An 18,548-nucleotide genomic window follows, 5' to 3' on the forward strand; every position below is an offset into this window, starting at 1 on the left:
TTGGAAGTGCCAAAAATGTACAGGGGAAAGACCACCCTTGTCCCAGCCAGGTAGCTCAGTGGGTTAGAGCAGCCCCAACACAGCTAGGCTGCAAGGTGGATCTCCCATCCTGGCACATACAAGAAGCAACCAATAAATGCATAAATAAGAGGAACAGCAGATGGGTGTTTCTCTTTCTCCCTCTCTCGCCCCTCTTCCCCGTCTCTCTCTAAAATCAATTTAAACAGAGAGAGAGAGACACCATGCTCTTCTCTTCTCCCTCAATCCTTTTAATGGATAGAAACCTCCACTTGGAATGGTGTGGGAAATACAGTACCACCAGTGTGAGGTGGGGCAAAGCCATGTAGAAAAAGAGAAAGATTCAAAAAAATAGGGGGGCGGATACAGGGTGGAGGGGAATAAAGGGGATAAAAAATGGGACAATTGTAATAATAGCATACTCAGTAAAATATTTTACAAAAATAGCCTAAAAGTAGAAACTGTTTTAAGTTAACAGCTCGGAACAATCTTGCACTCCTTCACATTCTTTACTCTATCAGCCAGCACTCCTGACGTCTTTTATTCTGAAAGGTTTCTCAGTTACACCTTCCTAGATTTGTGCTAAACTCGGGATGACTATTATGCCTCTCACCAACCTCCCTACCACGAGGTTTCACTGTGGAAGGCATGCACACTTCAATCCACCTGCCTGGTCTTTCTAAACATACATTTTTGTTGTGCCACTGCTCCCATCTTAGTCCTTCGGGGCTCCCCCCGTCTGCAGAAGAGTCCATATTCCTAAACCAGACATTCAAGATGGCCACTCTCATGATAAACTTGTCAGTATCAGTCTAATTCTGGGCTTCAATTCACATCCTCTTATTTTACCTTTATCTCATTTCTCTCACCTATTTCTAATCTATGTTCCCTTGCAGTATAGTATGTACAAAGACATCTTAAATACTTTTAAAATCAAGAAGTGGAGTCTAGTATGTAACTATTTATTATTATTATTTTTAATCCTAAGAAACAACCAACGCATAATTATCTCCCAGTTGGACCTAAAAGTCCTTTGCTCCAGTCAAGAAGGTCTGCTCACAACCCCATGTTTTCTTTCCTTATTTTGGATTCCCATTCTACCAAGCCAAATGCTAGCTATCCTTCAAAATGGAGCACCAGGGACCCCCTCTATCACCGTTTTTTCCCTAGGCCAAATTATTCTTGCCCGCTTTGACCATTCATGGCAACTGACACATCACACAATCTGGCACTTGCTTTCATGTAATCCTCTATGCATGTTATTTTTAGTTGCTAAGGGCAGGATTCAGATAATTTGTGACAACCGCAATACGTAACACAAGTCCAAGGACATAGTATATACCTTAGAAATACCTACTGAAACCAAACTTCAGTTAACCACATATAATACATGTGATTTTCCATAGATTTATAATATAATAAAGAGAAAACATATTAAAGGGTTAAGTACATAAGAATTTTGCACAGCATGGATAGTTTCTACACCTGTCTCTATAGAACACATATCTATAGAATATACCTTTCCTACATAGTTTGTCTCTTTACAACACTGACCACTGTAAGAAATTAACAAACTAGATTGTTAATAACATACATAATACATATTATTCTGAACACATAGTTTATCTTTCTTTGATGGTTTAGAACAAACATGAAATGTCTTAGAGGCATCATGAATATTATAATTGCACCACAAGAGATTAAGATTGGTTCCTGAACTTGCTCATGACATTCTCTAGAAGAAATTTCTTAATATAAATCCCTGATGTCAGCTTACACGCCTCTGGCTTGCTTGCATAAGCTGGAATAGAAAATGGGCAATTGTTTACCTTCCTGAACAGGATAAAATGGCTCTCTTTTTGAATATTTAATTATTGTAACAAAAGCTGAAGCATCCTTTTACCTAGCTTTGTCCTCTTCATTGAAATCTTCTTCACTGTCTTTCAATGTCCTTTGATGTCTCAGCATTCAATGCATTCTCTATTATTTATATCCCTCTAACAGAATGTGTCAGTCCAACTCCCTCGTCAGCTTCAGCTCTGTTATTTCCCTCAGTGTGAAGGAATATATTCACCGTCAAGAGATTTTTTTTCCTCTCCTCCTCACTACAGGCCTTGCTTTTCTGACGTTAACCTATAATTTCCTTTTAGTATCTATTTTTTACATTTAACAGAATCTAGGCCTAAATTAGAATATCAAATATTCCATTGTATTTTAAAATGAAAATCTTGTGCTATACCTGCATGATTCACCAATTTTAAAATAGCTACTCTAGAATAACATTTCATATTCTAGATCACACCAACGTTGATAGGTCAAATAGAATCATCTACATTAGCAAATAAGTAGACATATGCATATGCTCTAAAACGTTAACTAAATAATTTTGCTACTTTCAGTGAGCTCATGTCTTTGGAATGTTGAAAAATTCAAGGTCAAAATATGATAAAAATCATTCTCCCCTACATTTTCTACAATGCTAGATTCATAATGCCTTTGAAAGTAGAGTTTAAAATTTTCCTTTCACCAAAGTTTTACTTTGCAACAGCCTGAAGCATTGGCACAATTAGTCTGTCTTTATTCTGCTTAAAATAAGCACAAAGTTTAATTTGATAAACATTGCAAAACAGTGTTTCATCAGCATTGTAAAACGGTTCAAAGTATTTAGACTGTTTTTACAGCTTAAATGCCAACTACTTTTTAACCAGATTCAACCACATTGATACTGTCATTACATAGATTTAGTAAAGTCTTTTTTTTCCCTCTAGAAAATTTTTGTGCTTTGAACAAGCATGATGGCAATGAGGTGCCTGGTAAAGCTTCAGCTTAAATTATCATAGTACAACAACAATAATAACCCCCTCCCCAAAGAAACAAACAAATAAAACATAGTCTTTCTGTTTTAATTTAGATTTATGCAGAACATGATGCTGAAAAAGAGTTCAAACTGGCATCGATGTCACACACCTTAAACAAATTGTGTTTCAAAATGTTACTGTTAAAATGGCTCTTTTTCCCTCCCTATCTGTGTACCCCAATGTTCATAGCAGCACAATTTACAATAGCCAAGAGCTGGAAACAGCCTAAGTGCCCATCAGTAAATGAGTAGGTAAAAAATAGTAGTATATTTATACAATGGAATACTATGCAGCAGGAAGAAAGAAGGAACTCCTATCCTTTGCAACAGCATGGATATAACTGGAGAGCATTATGCTAACTGATATAAGCCAAATGGTGAAAGACAAATACCGTATGATCTCACCTATTAAGTGGAACCTGATCAACAAAACAAACAAATGAGCAAAACAGAACCAGAGACTTGGAAATAAATAACAAATGGACACTGATCAGAGGGGAGGGAAGCAGGGGATTACAGGGGAATGGAGCAAACAAAGGAATACCAATAGAGGACTCACGGACACAGACAGTGGTGGGGATTGACTGTGGGAGTGAGGGAGCAGGCAGGGTAAGGGTGAGCGATGGGGAAAAGGAGGGACAACTGTAAATAAACAACAATAAATTTTTTGAGGCATAGTCAGAAATGCTTCACTTCCTCTCACACCAAAGAAGGATAACAATTTAAAAACAAAGAACAAACAGAATTGCCAGAAAATCATTTGCATGGAAGTACAACAACCAAGGAGTTAAAGAAACATTCATGCAGACTAGTAGTGGGGGCAGAGAGGACCTGCGGCAAGGAGGCAGACTACGCAGGGGACCCCACAGTCACTCGGACAAGCTGGGAGGAACAACTTGGGAGCAAGACATACCGCAAAACTCAGGGTTTCAGCACAAGAAACTAAAGACTCAAAACCCATGGCTGTAAAAAATCTGTGGGGGTTGCTGTGGCAGGAGAAATTTCTAGCCGCAACAGGAGAGTCTGAAATCTGCCTGTGGGAAGTGACGGAAAGTGGGACGAGAGTGGAGCAAGCAGCATTGTTCCCTCTTGGACCGCTCGCCCAAGACAGCGCCACAACACGGCAAAGAGGGTTGCGTCCCCTGGCAAACACCGAAGGCTCTACCCCTTACCATGTAACATGTGCATGAGACAAAGAAATATGTCCCAAATGAAAGAACAGATCAAGACTCCAGAAAAAGCACTAAGCAACAAGGAGACAGAGCTCAAAATACTGGTGATCAGGATGTTCACAGAACTGACTGAGCTCGGCTGCAAAATGAAGGAATAGCAAAATAGCAAAATGAAGGAAGAAATGAAGGCTATTCAAAGTGAAATAAAGCAAGATACACAGGGAAAACTAACAGTGACAGGAAGGAAACTGCCACTGAAATCAATGGTTTGAACCAGAAGGAAGAAACAAGCATCCAAATGGAATAGAATGTAGAAAAAAGAATTCAAAAAAAAAAATGAGGAGAGGCTTAGAAGTCTATGGGACAACTTTAAGCATTCCGATATTGGAGTCATGGGGGTGCCAGAAGGAAAAGAGGAAGAGCAAGATATTGAAAACTTATTTGAACAAATAATGAAGGAAAATTCCCAATCTGGCAAAACAAATAGACTTTCAGGAAGTCCAGGGAGCCCCAAAGAAATTGGAACCAAGGAGGAACACACCAAGACACATCATAATTAAGTTACCGAAGATTAAAGATAAGGAGAGAATCTTAAAAGCAGCAAGAGCAAAGGAGACAGTTAACTACAAAAACTCCTTTTGAAATCAGCTGATTTCTCAAAAGAAACCTCACAGACAAGAAGGGTCTGGAAAGAAGTATTTGAAATCATGAAAAGCAAGAACTTACATCTATGATTGCTCTATCCATCAAAGCTATTCATTTAGAATAGAAGGGCAGATAAAGTGCTTCCCAGATAAGGTCAAGCGAAAGGAGTTTATCATCACCAAGCACTTACTATATGAAGTGTTAAAGGGACTTATCTAACAAAAAGAAGATCAAAACTATGAACGGTGAAATGACCACAAACTCACAACTATCAACAACTAAACCTAAAATAAAAACAAAAACAAACTAAGCAAATAACTAGAACAGAAACAGAATCACAGAAATGGAGATGACAGGGAGGGTTATCAGTGGGGAGGGACAGAATGGGGGGAAAAGGTATAGGGAAAAAGAAACATAAATGGTATTTACAAAATAGGGGGAGGTTAAGATACTATAGGAATATAGAGGCCAAAGAACTTATATGTACAACCCATGGACATAAATAAGGAGGGCTGTGAATATTGGAGGGTGGGGGTAGTGCAGGGAGGAGGGGGATAAAAGGGAGAAAAAAAATGGGACAACTGTAGTAGCACAGTCAATAAAATATACTTAAAAAAATAAAAGTGAAAAAGATGGCTCTTTACCAAAGGAAACTAAGGAAAGATGGTAGGTTTCCACACTAATCTGTAAGTAGCTAATTGGTTACAAAGCCGAACAAAGGACCTACACCTCATGTAGCCAATACTGTTTTTATGTAAAAACCTGAAAGTCTAGTACTCTTGGTAAATTGCAGGCCTATTATTGAGACTGAGGACAACTGCCCCTCTAACCCGCAAACCTCCAATTTCTATCCTTTCCCCCAGTTCTACTCTCTTCTCTCTTCATTACGGTACAGTAGTAGAAATGGGCTTTCTAAAGCTATAACAAAAAAGAAGTGTATGGGAGAGTGGAAATGTCCCTCTGAGGACAAAAGGTCGTATGAATATTACTAACTTCTGAAAATCAGTATTTCTAAGTTGTACCTCTTACACCAGAAATGAAACATCCCTCTCAAGTCAAAGTTTGTAGTCCATATATTTATTCAAATATATAACTGACTTTCCAGATTAACCCATGAGTCCCATCTTCCATATTTTAAAAAAAATGACCTTTAAAAAAGTGTTGAGTACACTCAACACTTGTGACCAAATAAGCCCATGAACTTCTGCCTACTGGATGAGCTGCAAGAGATAGTGGGTTTATCCCCATACCGTTTTAACATTAGTATTATTGTAGTTATGTAACAGTATAAATATGTAAACCAATGAAATGAATGTCAAAAAATTTATTGTATTATAAAGTATTTTTAATTGCATTCAAAGTAATTTGAATCCTTTAGAAAAAGCAAGATAAAAGAGAAGATTTAGGTCCCTTTTTATTGAGAAAGTTCTCTAATTAAAGTTAGGCAGAATCCTCTCAGCTATGAAGTGGGAGAAAGAAAAATTTTGAGATGCTTAAGTTTTTAAAAGCTTTCAAAGGTTTATTGGGTACCATGTAGCAGTGCTTCTACTCCACATCTGTGATTCTTAATCACTTTTGAGTTATGGACTCCTTTTGAAATTTAATGGGTATTATAGCCCACCTCTCTCCCTAGTAATACAAATTAATAAACAACATCTAATTCTAGTGGTTCTTATGCCCTGTCCCTATGACCTTTCCATTCTATCTTTCCACGAAGCGCATCCCCCTGTGGCCCTATGGATTCTAAGCTTCAAAACATTTCATTATGTTTACACTCATTGAAAAACTAAGCATTGTATTAGTAGAGCAGAACTAATGCCATAAAAGTGGCTAACAACATCCACCAAATGCTCACCTGGGTTTATTCAACTTAAGTAATAAAGGATGCCAGGTTTCATTTCTCTTACTGCCGATGATCTTCCATGTGACTGATAGATTAGCGATTTCTTATAGTTCTTTGCTATGCCAGGCTATAACCTGTAAACGAGATAACTAATCAGCTAACATATACCCTACTTCTCAGGGTACAATGGAAAAAAAATCAGGCTAGAATAAGAAAACGCTCTTGACTTAGAATGGTAGTTATTTCCTCTCTCAGATTTAGTGTTCTAATAAGTAGTCCACAAAGCAATCTATCTTAATAAGGTTTTCCTTCCCACGCATTAAAAGTCACACAAAAGCATGGGTGGATAAGAGATGTCAAATCACTTGCTCAAATACTCCCAACACATAGCTCTCCCTTGTGAAGTTTCTAAACCCACCTGGCTTATGAGTCATGAAAATTCTAATCTGCCACTATTAAGCATTTACCCCTCTAGCTCATTATCCCAGCTGCCTAAACCAAAAGCTGGAAGTCACTCTAAACTCTTCCTCTCCTTTACGCCCTGCATATAAGCATCACCAATCCTTCCAGATGGCCTCCTAATTTCTCTATTCTTTCCCTTCCTTCCAATTACTTTAGGTCTCTACATGTTCACAGGTGTCCTTGCCTGTATTTGGCTCCTGATCATCTATATTCCAGAATCTTTCTGAAATTAGGATAAAATCACTTCACTCACCAACTTAAAAACCTTCTAATGGCTACCTTTTTCAGCTTAAAAATCCTTCAACAAGACAAGAATCCTTCAACCTACTAGACAAGGTAGAAGGCACAGAACACTGGAATGTCCTTTGTGATCTGGTCCCTAATTCTCCAGCCTTACCTATCACTTGGTTCACCTCCACCCTCACATTTCTGCTCTTTCAGCCCACCATGTCCTTTCTTACCTGTGTACCTGCTGCTTCCTCTGCTTAAAGCAAATCTTTGCTGCAACCCCTACCCCAGCCCCTGGCCTGCCTAGTCAGCTCTAAATAAAGCTTTAAAAAGCCCAATATGTTTCATAGTTAAACATCTGTGTCTTTAATAGTTAAAAACTGAAAACAACCTAATGCCTCCAAATATAGGAACAATTTGTTAAATTAGAACATATCCCTGTGATGGAAATATTATGCAATAAAAATGTTTATAAATTTAATGATTTGAAAAGCTAAAATATATGGCTCTAAAATTATTAAGAGTCATATATTTGTTATAGTCATCTCAACCATATAAAATACATTATACACACACATGAGAGATAACTGGCAGAAAACACACCAAAACATTAAGAATACTTATCTCTGCAAAACAGTGGGTTACAAAGTCAATATCCATAATCAAAGGCATCTTTGTATACTAATAATGAATCAGCAGAAGCAGAAATCAAGAAAAAAAGCCTATATTTTTTGATATAGCAAAAACAAAAATAAAATATCTGGGAATAAACCTAACCAAGGAGGTAAAAGACCTGTATGCAGAAAACTACACAACACTGAAGAAAGAAATCAAGGAAGACACAAACAAATGGAAACATATACTGTGTTCCTCGGTGGGAAGAATTAACATCATCGAAATGTCCATACTATCCAAAGCAATTTACAGATTCAATACAATACCTATTAAAGTACCAATGACATACTTCACAGACATAGAACAAACACTTCAAAAATTTATATAGAACCATAAACAGCCCCAAATAGCAGCCACAATTTTGAGAAAGAAGAACAAAGTAGGAGGGATCACAATACCTGATATCAAACTGTATTACAAGGCCACTGTAATCAAAACAGCCTGGTATTGGCATAAAAACAGGCACATAGACCAATGGAATAGAACAGAGAGCCCAGAAATAAACCCAACTCTCTACAGTCAATTCATATTTGACAAAGGGGGCAGTAACATAAAATGTAGTAAAGATAGCCTTTTCAACAAATGGTGTTGGGAGAACTGGACAGCTACATGCAAAAAAAATGAAACTTGAGCACTGACTTACACCATACACCAAAATTAATTCAAGGTGGATAAAAGACTTAAATATAAGCCATGACGCCATTAAAGTCCTAGAGGAGAATATTGGTAGGAAAATCTCAGATATTTCACGCAGCAACATTTTTACTGATATGTCCCCTAGAGCAAGGAATATAAATGAAAGACTAAACAAATGGAATCTCATCAAAATAAAAAGCTTCTGAGTGGCTAAAGAAAACATTATTAAAATAAAAAGACAACCAACTGTATGGGAAAACATATTTGTCAATGGTACCTCAGACAAAGGTTTAATCTCCAAAATATACAAAGAACTCACACGACTTCACTCTAAGAAGACAACTAACCTAATTAAAAAATGGGAAAAGGACTTGAACAGACACTTCTCCAAGGAGGACATACAGAAGATCCAGAGACACATGAAAAGATGCTCAATATCGCTAGCTATCAGAGAGATGCAAATTAAAACCACAATGAGATACCACTTTACACTGGTCAAAATGGCTATCATAAACAAAGAAACAAACAACAAATGTAGGAGAGGTTGTGGGGAAAAGGGGACCCTAGTTCACTGTTGGTGGGATTGCAGACTGGTACAACCACTATGGAAAACAGTATGGAATGTTCTCAGAAAACTAAAAATGGACCTGCCTTTTGACCCAGCAATTCCACTGCTGGGATTATATCCTAAGAACCCTAAAACACCAATCCAAAAGAACCTATGCACCCCAATGTTCATAGCAGCACAATTTACAATAGCCAAGAGTTGGAAGCAACCTAGGTACCCATCAGTAAATGAATGGATCAAAAAATTATGGTACATATACACAATGGAATTCTATGCAGCAGAAAGAAAGGAGCTCCTACCCTTTGCAACAGCATGGGTGGAACTGGAAAGCATTATGCTGAGTGAAATAAGCCAGGTGTTGAAAGACAAATACCATATAATCTCACCTTTAACAGGAAGCTAAACAATGACACAAATAAGCAAGCAAAATAAAAACAAAGACACTGAAATAGAGAACAGGGGACAATGACCAGAGGGGAGAGGGGAGGGAATTTCAGGGGAAAGCGGGGAAGGATTTACAGGAACTAGTATAAAGGACACATGGACAAAAACTAAGGGGGGTGGAAATGGGAGGCAGGTGGGGAGCATGGGGGGTAGGCTGGGATGGGAGTAAAAGACAGAAAACTGTACTTGAAAAATAATTAAATAATAATAAAAAAGAATAGTTATCTCTAGCCCTGGCTGGTGTAGCTCAGTGGATTGAGCGCGGGCCTGCGAACCAATCAACTGCAGTTCGATTCCCAGTCAGGGCACATGCCTGGGTTGCAGGCCAGTTCCCAGCAAGGGATGCGCAAGAGGCAACCATACATTGATATTTCTCTCCCTCTCTCCTTCCCTCCCCTTCTAGAGATAAATAAATAAAATCTTTTAAAAAAAACAAAAAGAATACTTATCTCTAGATAGTAAAACTATGGGAAATTTCCCCCCCTCACTTTTAAATAATGAACATGTATTACTTTCAAAATCAGAAAAACTTTGAAAATATTTTAAACCGTGAAGACTTTCCTAGAAACTTTCTAACCATACACACACACACACACACACTTAATCATTCCTATCTCTGATCCAAGCACACACTCTCGTTCTTGTATCATACACTGTTATAAACCTTATCATCCTATATTTTAATTCGTGTTTGTCAGGGAATACTCTGTGGGCAGGATATGGCCTCTGGTAGAGGCCAGTTAAATGTTTCTAAAAGAAACTATTCTTACATTGCTATCAACATGTAAATGACCAGTAAATGCCTAACCAATCACCTGTAAATGTAAATCATTAACACATTCAACAAATATTTACCATGTGCCTAAAATATCCCAGGTACTGTCACAACCCCTGGGAACACTGAAGTGAAAAGATCCTTTCCGGGAGGAACAAAACATAATAAACCAGCTCATTTCAAAGAGTGATAAGTGCTGTAAAGAAAATTCGAAGCCCTTATCAGCGTGGCTCAGTTAGTTGAGCATCGTTTCACAAAGTAAAAAAGGTCACCAGTTCGACTCCCAGTCAGGGCACAGGCTTGGGTTGCAGGCCTGGCCCCCAGTTGGGATGTGTGTGAGAGGCAAGTGATCAGTGTTTCTTCCTCACTCTCTTCATTTCTTCCCCTCTCTCTAAAAATAAAATAAATAAAATAAATAAAATCTTTAAGAAATGCAGAACGAGAGGAATCAGAGATCTGGGGAGAGAGTGCAACATCAAAGGCATATTGAAAGATGGTGAGTGACAAGATGAGATGCAAGCAGATGTAGAAGAATAAAAGGATTGGACATTGAGTCAAATGACCTAAGTCTCCATTTCAACTCTGTCACCTTATTAGCCAAGTAATATTTTCTGAGTCTGAATTGGGATGATAATCCCTAATTCACAAAAATGTGCCACCATTATATAAAATTATTGTCCTGGCAGGGTGACTCAATTGGTTGGAGCATCATCCCACGCACCAAAAGGCTGCAGGTTCAATTCCCAGTCAGGGCTCATACCTAGGTTGTGGCTTCGATCCCTGACTAGGGTACATATGGGAGGCAACCAATAGATGTTTCTCTCTCACATCACTGTCTTTTTCTTTCTCTCTCTTCCCATTCCTTTCTACCTAAAATAAATTTTAAAAATAAAATAATTTATGTGGCCATGGCCAGGTAGCTCAGTTGGTTAGAGCATTGTCCCCATATGCCAAGGTTGTGGGTTGGATCCCTAGTCACAACACATACAAGAATCAACCAATGAATGGGTAAATAAGCCAGACAACAAATTGATGTTTCTTTCGTTCTCTTCCTCTCTCTCCCACCCTCCTTTACTCTAAAAGCAATATTAAAAAAAAATTATGTGATTTTGTGTGAAGGGTAAGGCTTGGCATTCAGGGTCTGCTGTATTTGGTAGCTTTATCTATTTGGAAAAAAGCATAAAAATTAATATAACACCAAAAGGTGAACTACATGGATTATGACTGTAAGTGAAGGTGCCAAAAGAAACTTAACAATGTAAATCCCACCCCTGTGATCAGGAAATTCTGTAATAGGTATGTGGTTAACAGAAAGACTGCATATGCTATCCTTAACTATTTATCTGAACTTGGGATTCTGCTACTAATTACAACGGCTTTAAACAACAATGTGGCAAAGAGATAAACAGTCTACCCATAGTATCAAGTGCAAACACATGAAAAACACAGGTTCATGATCCAAAAACTGTCTCTCAGCTTTCCTCAGTATCTCATAAACTTTATTGGCCTTCACTATTTTTAATCCCCTTAATATGTAGGTTACGTTTCTCTAGTCCAAAAGAGGAAAGGAAATTTTCCATGGCAGACTGCAAAAGAGAGGTGCTTCTGGGTACATTTACGTCTTGTCCTTTTTATTTACCATTTATCTGAAACCTAAGAACTAGGTCTCCTGGACTTTGAGTAGGGCGTTAGACTGTCATGTCACTAAAATGTTTCCTCTGAAGTATTTTAACCCTTAATCGGTCCCCAAACCGTACCATCTATTTAAGATATACAGTCCTTTGCCCTTTACATCTCTACTTCCTGATCTCACATTCATCTAATGAATGACTGGCTGAGTGGACCTACTATATAACCTACCCTCTGTCAACCTCTTAGACCGAAGAATTCTTTCTTTAATAATTTTCAGTGCTATTATCAGAATTATTCTGACCCTCATTCTGATCAGTTCTAATATTAATACCTTGATTTAGGAAGTGAGGAACAAACAGATCATCATTACAGTATCAATTAACTCCACAAAAATTAGATGATTAACAGTGAAAAGTAAAGAAAAACTGAACTCATAGTATGTAAGCTAGTGTTCCCATCTATTGGCTACCAAAACCTTTCATGTCAAAGCAAGAACCCTGCTTACTTCTAGGCATACCAAACCTATAAACGCAGAGTCACAGCCCAGAAACTATGGGATGTCCACAAAGCCTGGAAACGCAGATAATATTTCCTATTTTTACAAACTGAAGATTTCTCTATGATGTTATATATATTCATGTTTCCATATTCTATGTACATCTTGTAGAAAAACACTACAATGAAGACTCTATCTCAAAAATGTTAACTATATTGTATTACAGAAAAGACAAAGCTATAGCAACTTATGTTTAAATGTTTATTCATGCATTGAATGAGCACCTACTAAGTGTCAGATGCTCAGGAACTTCTATATACTGATTTGGTAGCACTGGCCATTTAATTTAGTTGCAGTCCATTACTAAGGATAGACAGTTACTTTTTTTCCTCTTGTACTTGAACTTAACTTTGAAATAAGTTTGAATGCTTGAGGAATGGAGACATTTGGCCATACAAAAGTCATATGCATACAAAATCAGTACACCATGTTTCCTTCTCTTCTGAGTGTACATAAACTCCATGATCACTTCAAATGACATAAAAGCTGTTTGGTTCCCATTTCTAATTCTCTCCTCTAAAGTCTGCCAACTAGAATTTATATCATATATTTATTATTTCTGAGAATTATATAACAGTGATTCTGGAAAGTAGGCTTGATTCTAAGATGCTAATTTATTGTATTATTTTAATTCAATAGTACTTTCCTATCTTAAGTCAAAATACAAATATTAGAATAATTTCACATTAAGAAGTTTGCATGCTCAGCACCTTCAAAGAATACTAAAGGACATGAAAACTAAATGTAAAAGAACTGAAGCAGAACCCCAAGGAACAAGCCATCTAGAAGATAAAAGGATGAGCTGTGGAAAATTCCTCGTGAGGCTGGCTACTGCAAGCACAGAAATCTCCCAGGGAAAGCCCCTTTGAAGCTGTGGCTATATTCCTCAGCTCTAAAGATCCTAACTTGGAGCCCTATACTGAATTCTACCTCTGAAAACCACACTGGCCCCTACAGACAGCTAGGCATGGACCTCAGGGAAGTGATAATAAGCAGCTTCAAATTACAGACATTGGAGATTCACAACTACCAAAATCAACACTTGTAGCATTCGGGAAATTAAGAGTTGAAGCATTTCTCCCACCAATAGAAATATTACATATTTCTGTAATATTGTACATATGTAGACCATCCTTATGACACAAGCCTATACTCCTAGTTAACCCTCAGAGTATCAGAATGGCTTTCTAGAAGGACAGTCACGGTCGCACACACAGAGCCTTTCATTGCTCTTCCATCCCTGCTGGACACATCGTTCTAGCACCTCTCCACTTCCAGATGTCATGAACTAGCGTTTAACCCCAGACTATTATTAACAAATTTCCTCCCTTAAACGCTAACTGACTATACAGTTAGCCCTCTGTATTCACAGGTTTTGTATCTGCAGATTCAACCAAGGATTGCAAATGGTATTTTCTATCTGCGTTTTGGAATCAGCGGATGTGGAGGGCCAACTGTATGCGTTGTTTTACACCATTTTACATAAAGGACTCAAGCATCTTCAGATTTTGGTATCCATGGTGGGTCTTGGAACCAATCCCCCATGGATACGGAGGGACAATTGTAATTACCAGTAGTTAAGCAAACATCTAAGAGCTGTAACAGTACCTAATTTTTCTGAACACTTTGTACACATTCTCTCATAAAGCAAACCCAGCAGATAAGCTCTCTCCCTCCATTTTTACAGACTGGGAAAACGGACCATTGGGTAAATGACTTGACCCCAATCACCAGCGACAGAGCTGAGACTTCAACCAGGTCTTCCTCACTCCAAGCGTCACATGCTGTCCACTACTCCATGGTCACTCCGTCTCCCTCCTCTGTAAAATGCACACAGCTTGGTCAAACTGTCCATACTGTGGCAAACAAAGCTGTGGCTAGACTTATCTTTCTGACACTAGCAGATCAAAACATGACCAAAAAACCCACCTGAGCAGGACAAGTTCCAAATGGACAAGTATTATGCCTTGAAAGACAGAAAAAAATGGGCCGACCAATGGAGAAAGCTATTTAAGTAGAAAATTGTCTTAGAAAATATCTAAAAGCATTCCATTTCTGAGAGAGCACTTTTGTGTCAAATTACTGCAAGGTCATAAAAAGTTTAAAGTTTACTAATTTTCAACATGTAATGTTGAAGTATACAGTTTATATTATGAATGTTTTCAGTAGCATACATGAAAAACTTTCTAGTATTTCCAAACCAACCTTTTTCCCCCAATAGAATACAGATCACGCAGCTCTGCTGGCATTCAAATTAAACATGCAATAGTATGTTCCGAAACAGTTTGTAGGGTTGGGTGGGCTTTAGTGGCTTTGCATTAAAGCAGTAGTTAAGAAACCAACTACAGAACAGTCTCTAGTTTTATATCTAGAGATATAAAACTAGGTCATATACAATCCTTATTCAAATCAAGCATAAGCTAGATAATTTTTATTACTCACAGAAAAGATATTTTTTAAAAGGGAACATGGACAAGTTGAAAAATATTACTGTTTCCACAAAATGTATTATAAATAAGCATATTTATTTTAAAATAATGTATAATCCCATGAATTCATCATATAAGGAATTTCTTCCTGTTCTGAACAATCGCAACAAAATTAACACTAAATTATACTTAACTTCACTTATGCCAGAAAATATAAAATCTACATAGTTACTTTCTATTTGGGGTGTGGGAAAAGGGAAGAGATAAAGGCAGAGATGCAAACAGATAGCAGAATATAATTTGAAATTTTTTCTACAAGTATTCAAAAATATATAAATTAACTAAATAAGTAAATAGAAGAAAATATTGGCTACTATTGAATCCAAGTAGTGGTACATGTAAGCACACTATATTTTTCTTCCTCCATTTCTATAAATACAAAATTTTTTATGATACAACTGCTAGGGTATATCATAAGGTCAAGTACAGGTTCAGCTGAGACTCCTGCTTCTACAATGCGCAGTTAACTGAAGTCCAAGGGGTATCATACCCAAGATATTATATGCCTCCCCTGGCTCTAAAGGCAGACTGCCTAGGTTCAGATCCCAACTCGGCCAGTTATCGGCTGCCAGTACAACGAGAATAATAGTCCTCTACCTCAAAGAAGTTCCAATAAAAAACTGTATGTCAAGTGCTTAGCACAGGCCCAGGCGTGGCCCACTTGTAAATAGTGTCTTACCACATTGTTAGAGTAACCAGGGGATATATCTTCAGACAGAAAAGAAAAAAAAAAAGACTAAATCACATGACAGAAATTTGGGGTTATTCAGACTGCACTGTAGGAAAAAAATGGTAATCCATACCGTGACAGGATCCTGCAGAGCCCCGAGTCACCACTACAATAACAATAATCGTAACCCAACATTTCCATGGTACTTTACTACAGGCCAAGTGTTGTGCTAAGCCCTTTATATGCAATTTTTCATTTGAATGCATATGAAGCAAGGAATTATTATTCCCACTTTACAGATGACAAAACTGAAGGTCAACAACTACACATAATTTGCTCAAGATTACGAAGCAATCTGCCTTCTGAAGTCTGCTTCTGACAGCAACTATTCACCTGAACTTGGGCAAGTTATTTCCCATACTGGGGCTTTATTTCCTCCTCTGGAAAATGAGCAGACTGTTGGAATAGGCGCTCTTAAAATACCTTCTACACTTGGCTGGATAACACTGGTACTTAACCCACCTTATTATATGCAGAAAGCATCTCTGCTCTAGTTCTTTTACAAGCCTGAGTTTCTCTGTCTTATATAAATGTGGAATGACGCACTGTACTATTCCCTTGGTGGAGTGCCTCAGTGTTCCTGAGCTCTGTTGGTTAGAGATACATCATCACTAAGAGGTAACGGCCAGGGAGAGAACCTCGCTAGAAAGTTCCACAACTAAGTTTCTTTAAATGGAATCTAAAAAGAACCGGACTTAAAATGAATTGTACCAAACAGCACTACTGCAACAGGGAATTTAAGACAGCACTACTGTCAACAAAATCAGCCAAAACTCCAGGACTTGAGTTATGTCATTCTACCTCTCAGGATCTCAGTTTCCTTATTTATAGAAATGAAGTGGCTAGACTTGAGGTGATGAACAGACAATATAACATACAGAAGGTGAATTATAGAACTGTACACCTGAAACCTATATAATTTTATTAACCAATGTTACCCCAATAAATTCAATAAAAAAGTGGAAGGAAGGAAGGAAGGAAGGAAGGGAGGGGCTTTTAGATACAGGTAATCTCTAAGGAAACAGCCACCACAACCCAAGGAACCAATCAACTTTGCCTTGTTAGAATTAAGAGAAGGGGGTAAGGAAGCATGTGTAGTTTGAAAAACCACATTTGAATACAGTTATTGCTTTTACAATATAAACCACAGAAGTAAAGGCTCCAAAAAAAAATCTTTTGTGTTTACAAAAGGAAGTGAAGCAGCATTGGAAAGTGAGGGGTAGGGGCAGGGTGAATTTTTAAAAAATATTAAGATACATTATAGTAGATCACTGCTGAAAGCCCCTTTTAGCTCAAAGAGTTTGTAAAATAAAATAATAAATTTGGTATTCTATGAAATAAACTGTTTAATTTAAAGAAAAATTTTATTTGTCAAAATAAACCAGTTTTTAAAAAGTCATCAGGACTACTTATTTTCTCACTTTTGTAGAAAAATGATTTAAACAAATGCACAAACATGTGAAAGTCTCTACACAAGACTCAAGGTGGTCTGTTTTTCAAACAAACTTGATATACTTATCAACACAAATCAGGTCTGATAATATTCCAAGCCAAAATATATCCAAGTTACTCCTACTCTGGTTCTAATATTGGTTTAAAACCCAGAAGCTCCATTTTAAGGAAGCAAAGTGAGACATAAAGTCCATGTAATTCTTTCTGGGGTCAAATATATAAAATCAATTTTAAATCAAATCTCTTCTACAAATCATTTGGCCATCTCTGCTATTCCATGATACCATGGGAATGAAAAGACAAGAGACTAAATTCAGTTCCATGCGTCTGGCTCTCATTAGCATTGCTGGTAAATGGCCTGCTAAGGAACCACACTCTACTTGTCAGTATCTGTTTGGCAGTAACTTTTATGGATTTAATCTCTCCTCAGACCCCATTTTCAGAGATAATTAATCAAAAGCCAGTTGTATTCAAATTCAACTCCCATGAAAAGGTAACTTATGTCTACCATCATCAGCTCTCAACTTCTGACCTCCCTATGAGATCTGAGGTTATCCTCTAAGACTTGACTTGGGTTGGGAGCATCAAAATAAAAAGAGGGCCTATTAGAAAAAGAATATAATGAAAAAGTGGACAGCTTTTAGAAAAAGAGGAGCTCTCCTACCAAATCCAAACCCCATCTGACCTCCCTCCTCCAAAAAATAAGTGCATAGAGAAATTCCAGAAAGTATATTTCTCCTTTACCCACCAAACTGATCTAATCTTTCAGTGCCTCTTCGTTTTTCTTAAAAAAAAATTCACAAACTTCAGAATGACAAAAATAAACCTTACTATTAAAATCTTCCATTCCTGAAGGAGCCTGTGTAAACTTAAAAGCCTCTCTCATTAAAAACTTTCATACACACAATTTATGGGTTTCACAGACCCCCATGAACTGTCAAGGTTAAAAATCCCTGCTCTAGCCTAGAGAATCATGTGCTTCTCAATAACCTTATCTCCTCCTTCAGGAATGGGACCCACCCAAACATCACATCTAACACGTAAACAGCAATAAAATGAAGGCTCCAACTGCACCTGATGGTTTAAACTACCTTTGACAAATGATGATTCTGCCATTTTTCGGCAATGCTCAAAGGATTTGTTTCATTTCCTTGACCACTCAAATTGAGTCTCATCCAAGCTCCCCTCTCTTTTCTTTCTTCTTTTCTTTTTTAACTGAGCCTAGAAGCTTATGGCCAAATCAGTTTGTAAGTGAGGGATAAATGTTTGCCTGAGAAAAGAAGACCCCAGTGAACAGTCACCCTCATCAACCCTTTTCAATCCAAGATGTTCAGGACACTGCCAACTGATGTGGCCGTTGAGAAAG

The 18,548-nt window shown here is 37.6% G+C and overlaps 1 protein-coding gene across 11 annotated transcripts in view; it reads right to left on the reverse strand.

The window, feature by feature from the left end:
* The window catches only part of CPEB3 (cytoplasmic polyadenylation element binding protein 3), a 184,004-nt gene that overhangs the window by 135,191 nt on the left and 30,265 nt on the right, over positions 1 to 18,548 (reverse strand). The gene's annotated exons all lie outside the window — the stretch shown is intronic.

The sequence above is a fragment of the Sturnira hondurensis genome, unplaced genomic scaffold (genome assembly GCF_014824575.4).
Source record: "Sturnira hondurensis isolate 20B ecotype Veracruz unplaced genomic scaffold, ASM1482457v3 Scaffold0005563, whole genome shotgun sequence".
Lineage (NCBI taxonomy): Eukaryota > Metazoa > Chordata > Mammalia > Chiroptera > Phyllostomidae > Sturnira > Sturnira hondurensis.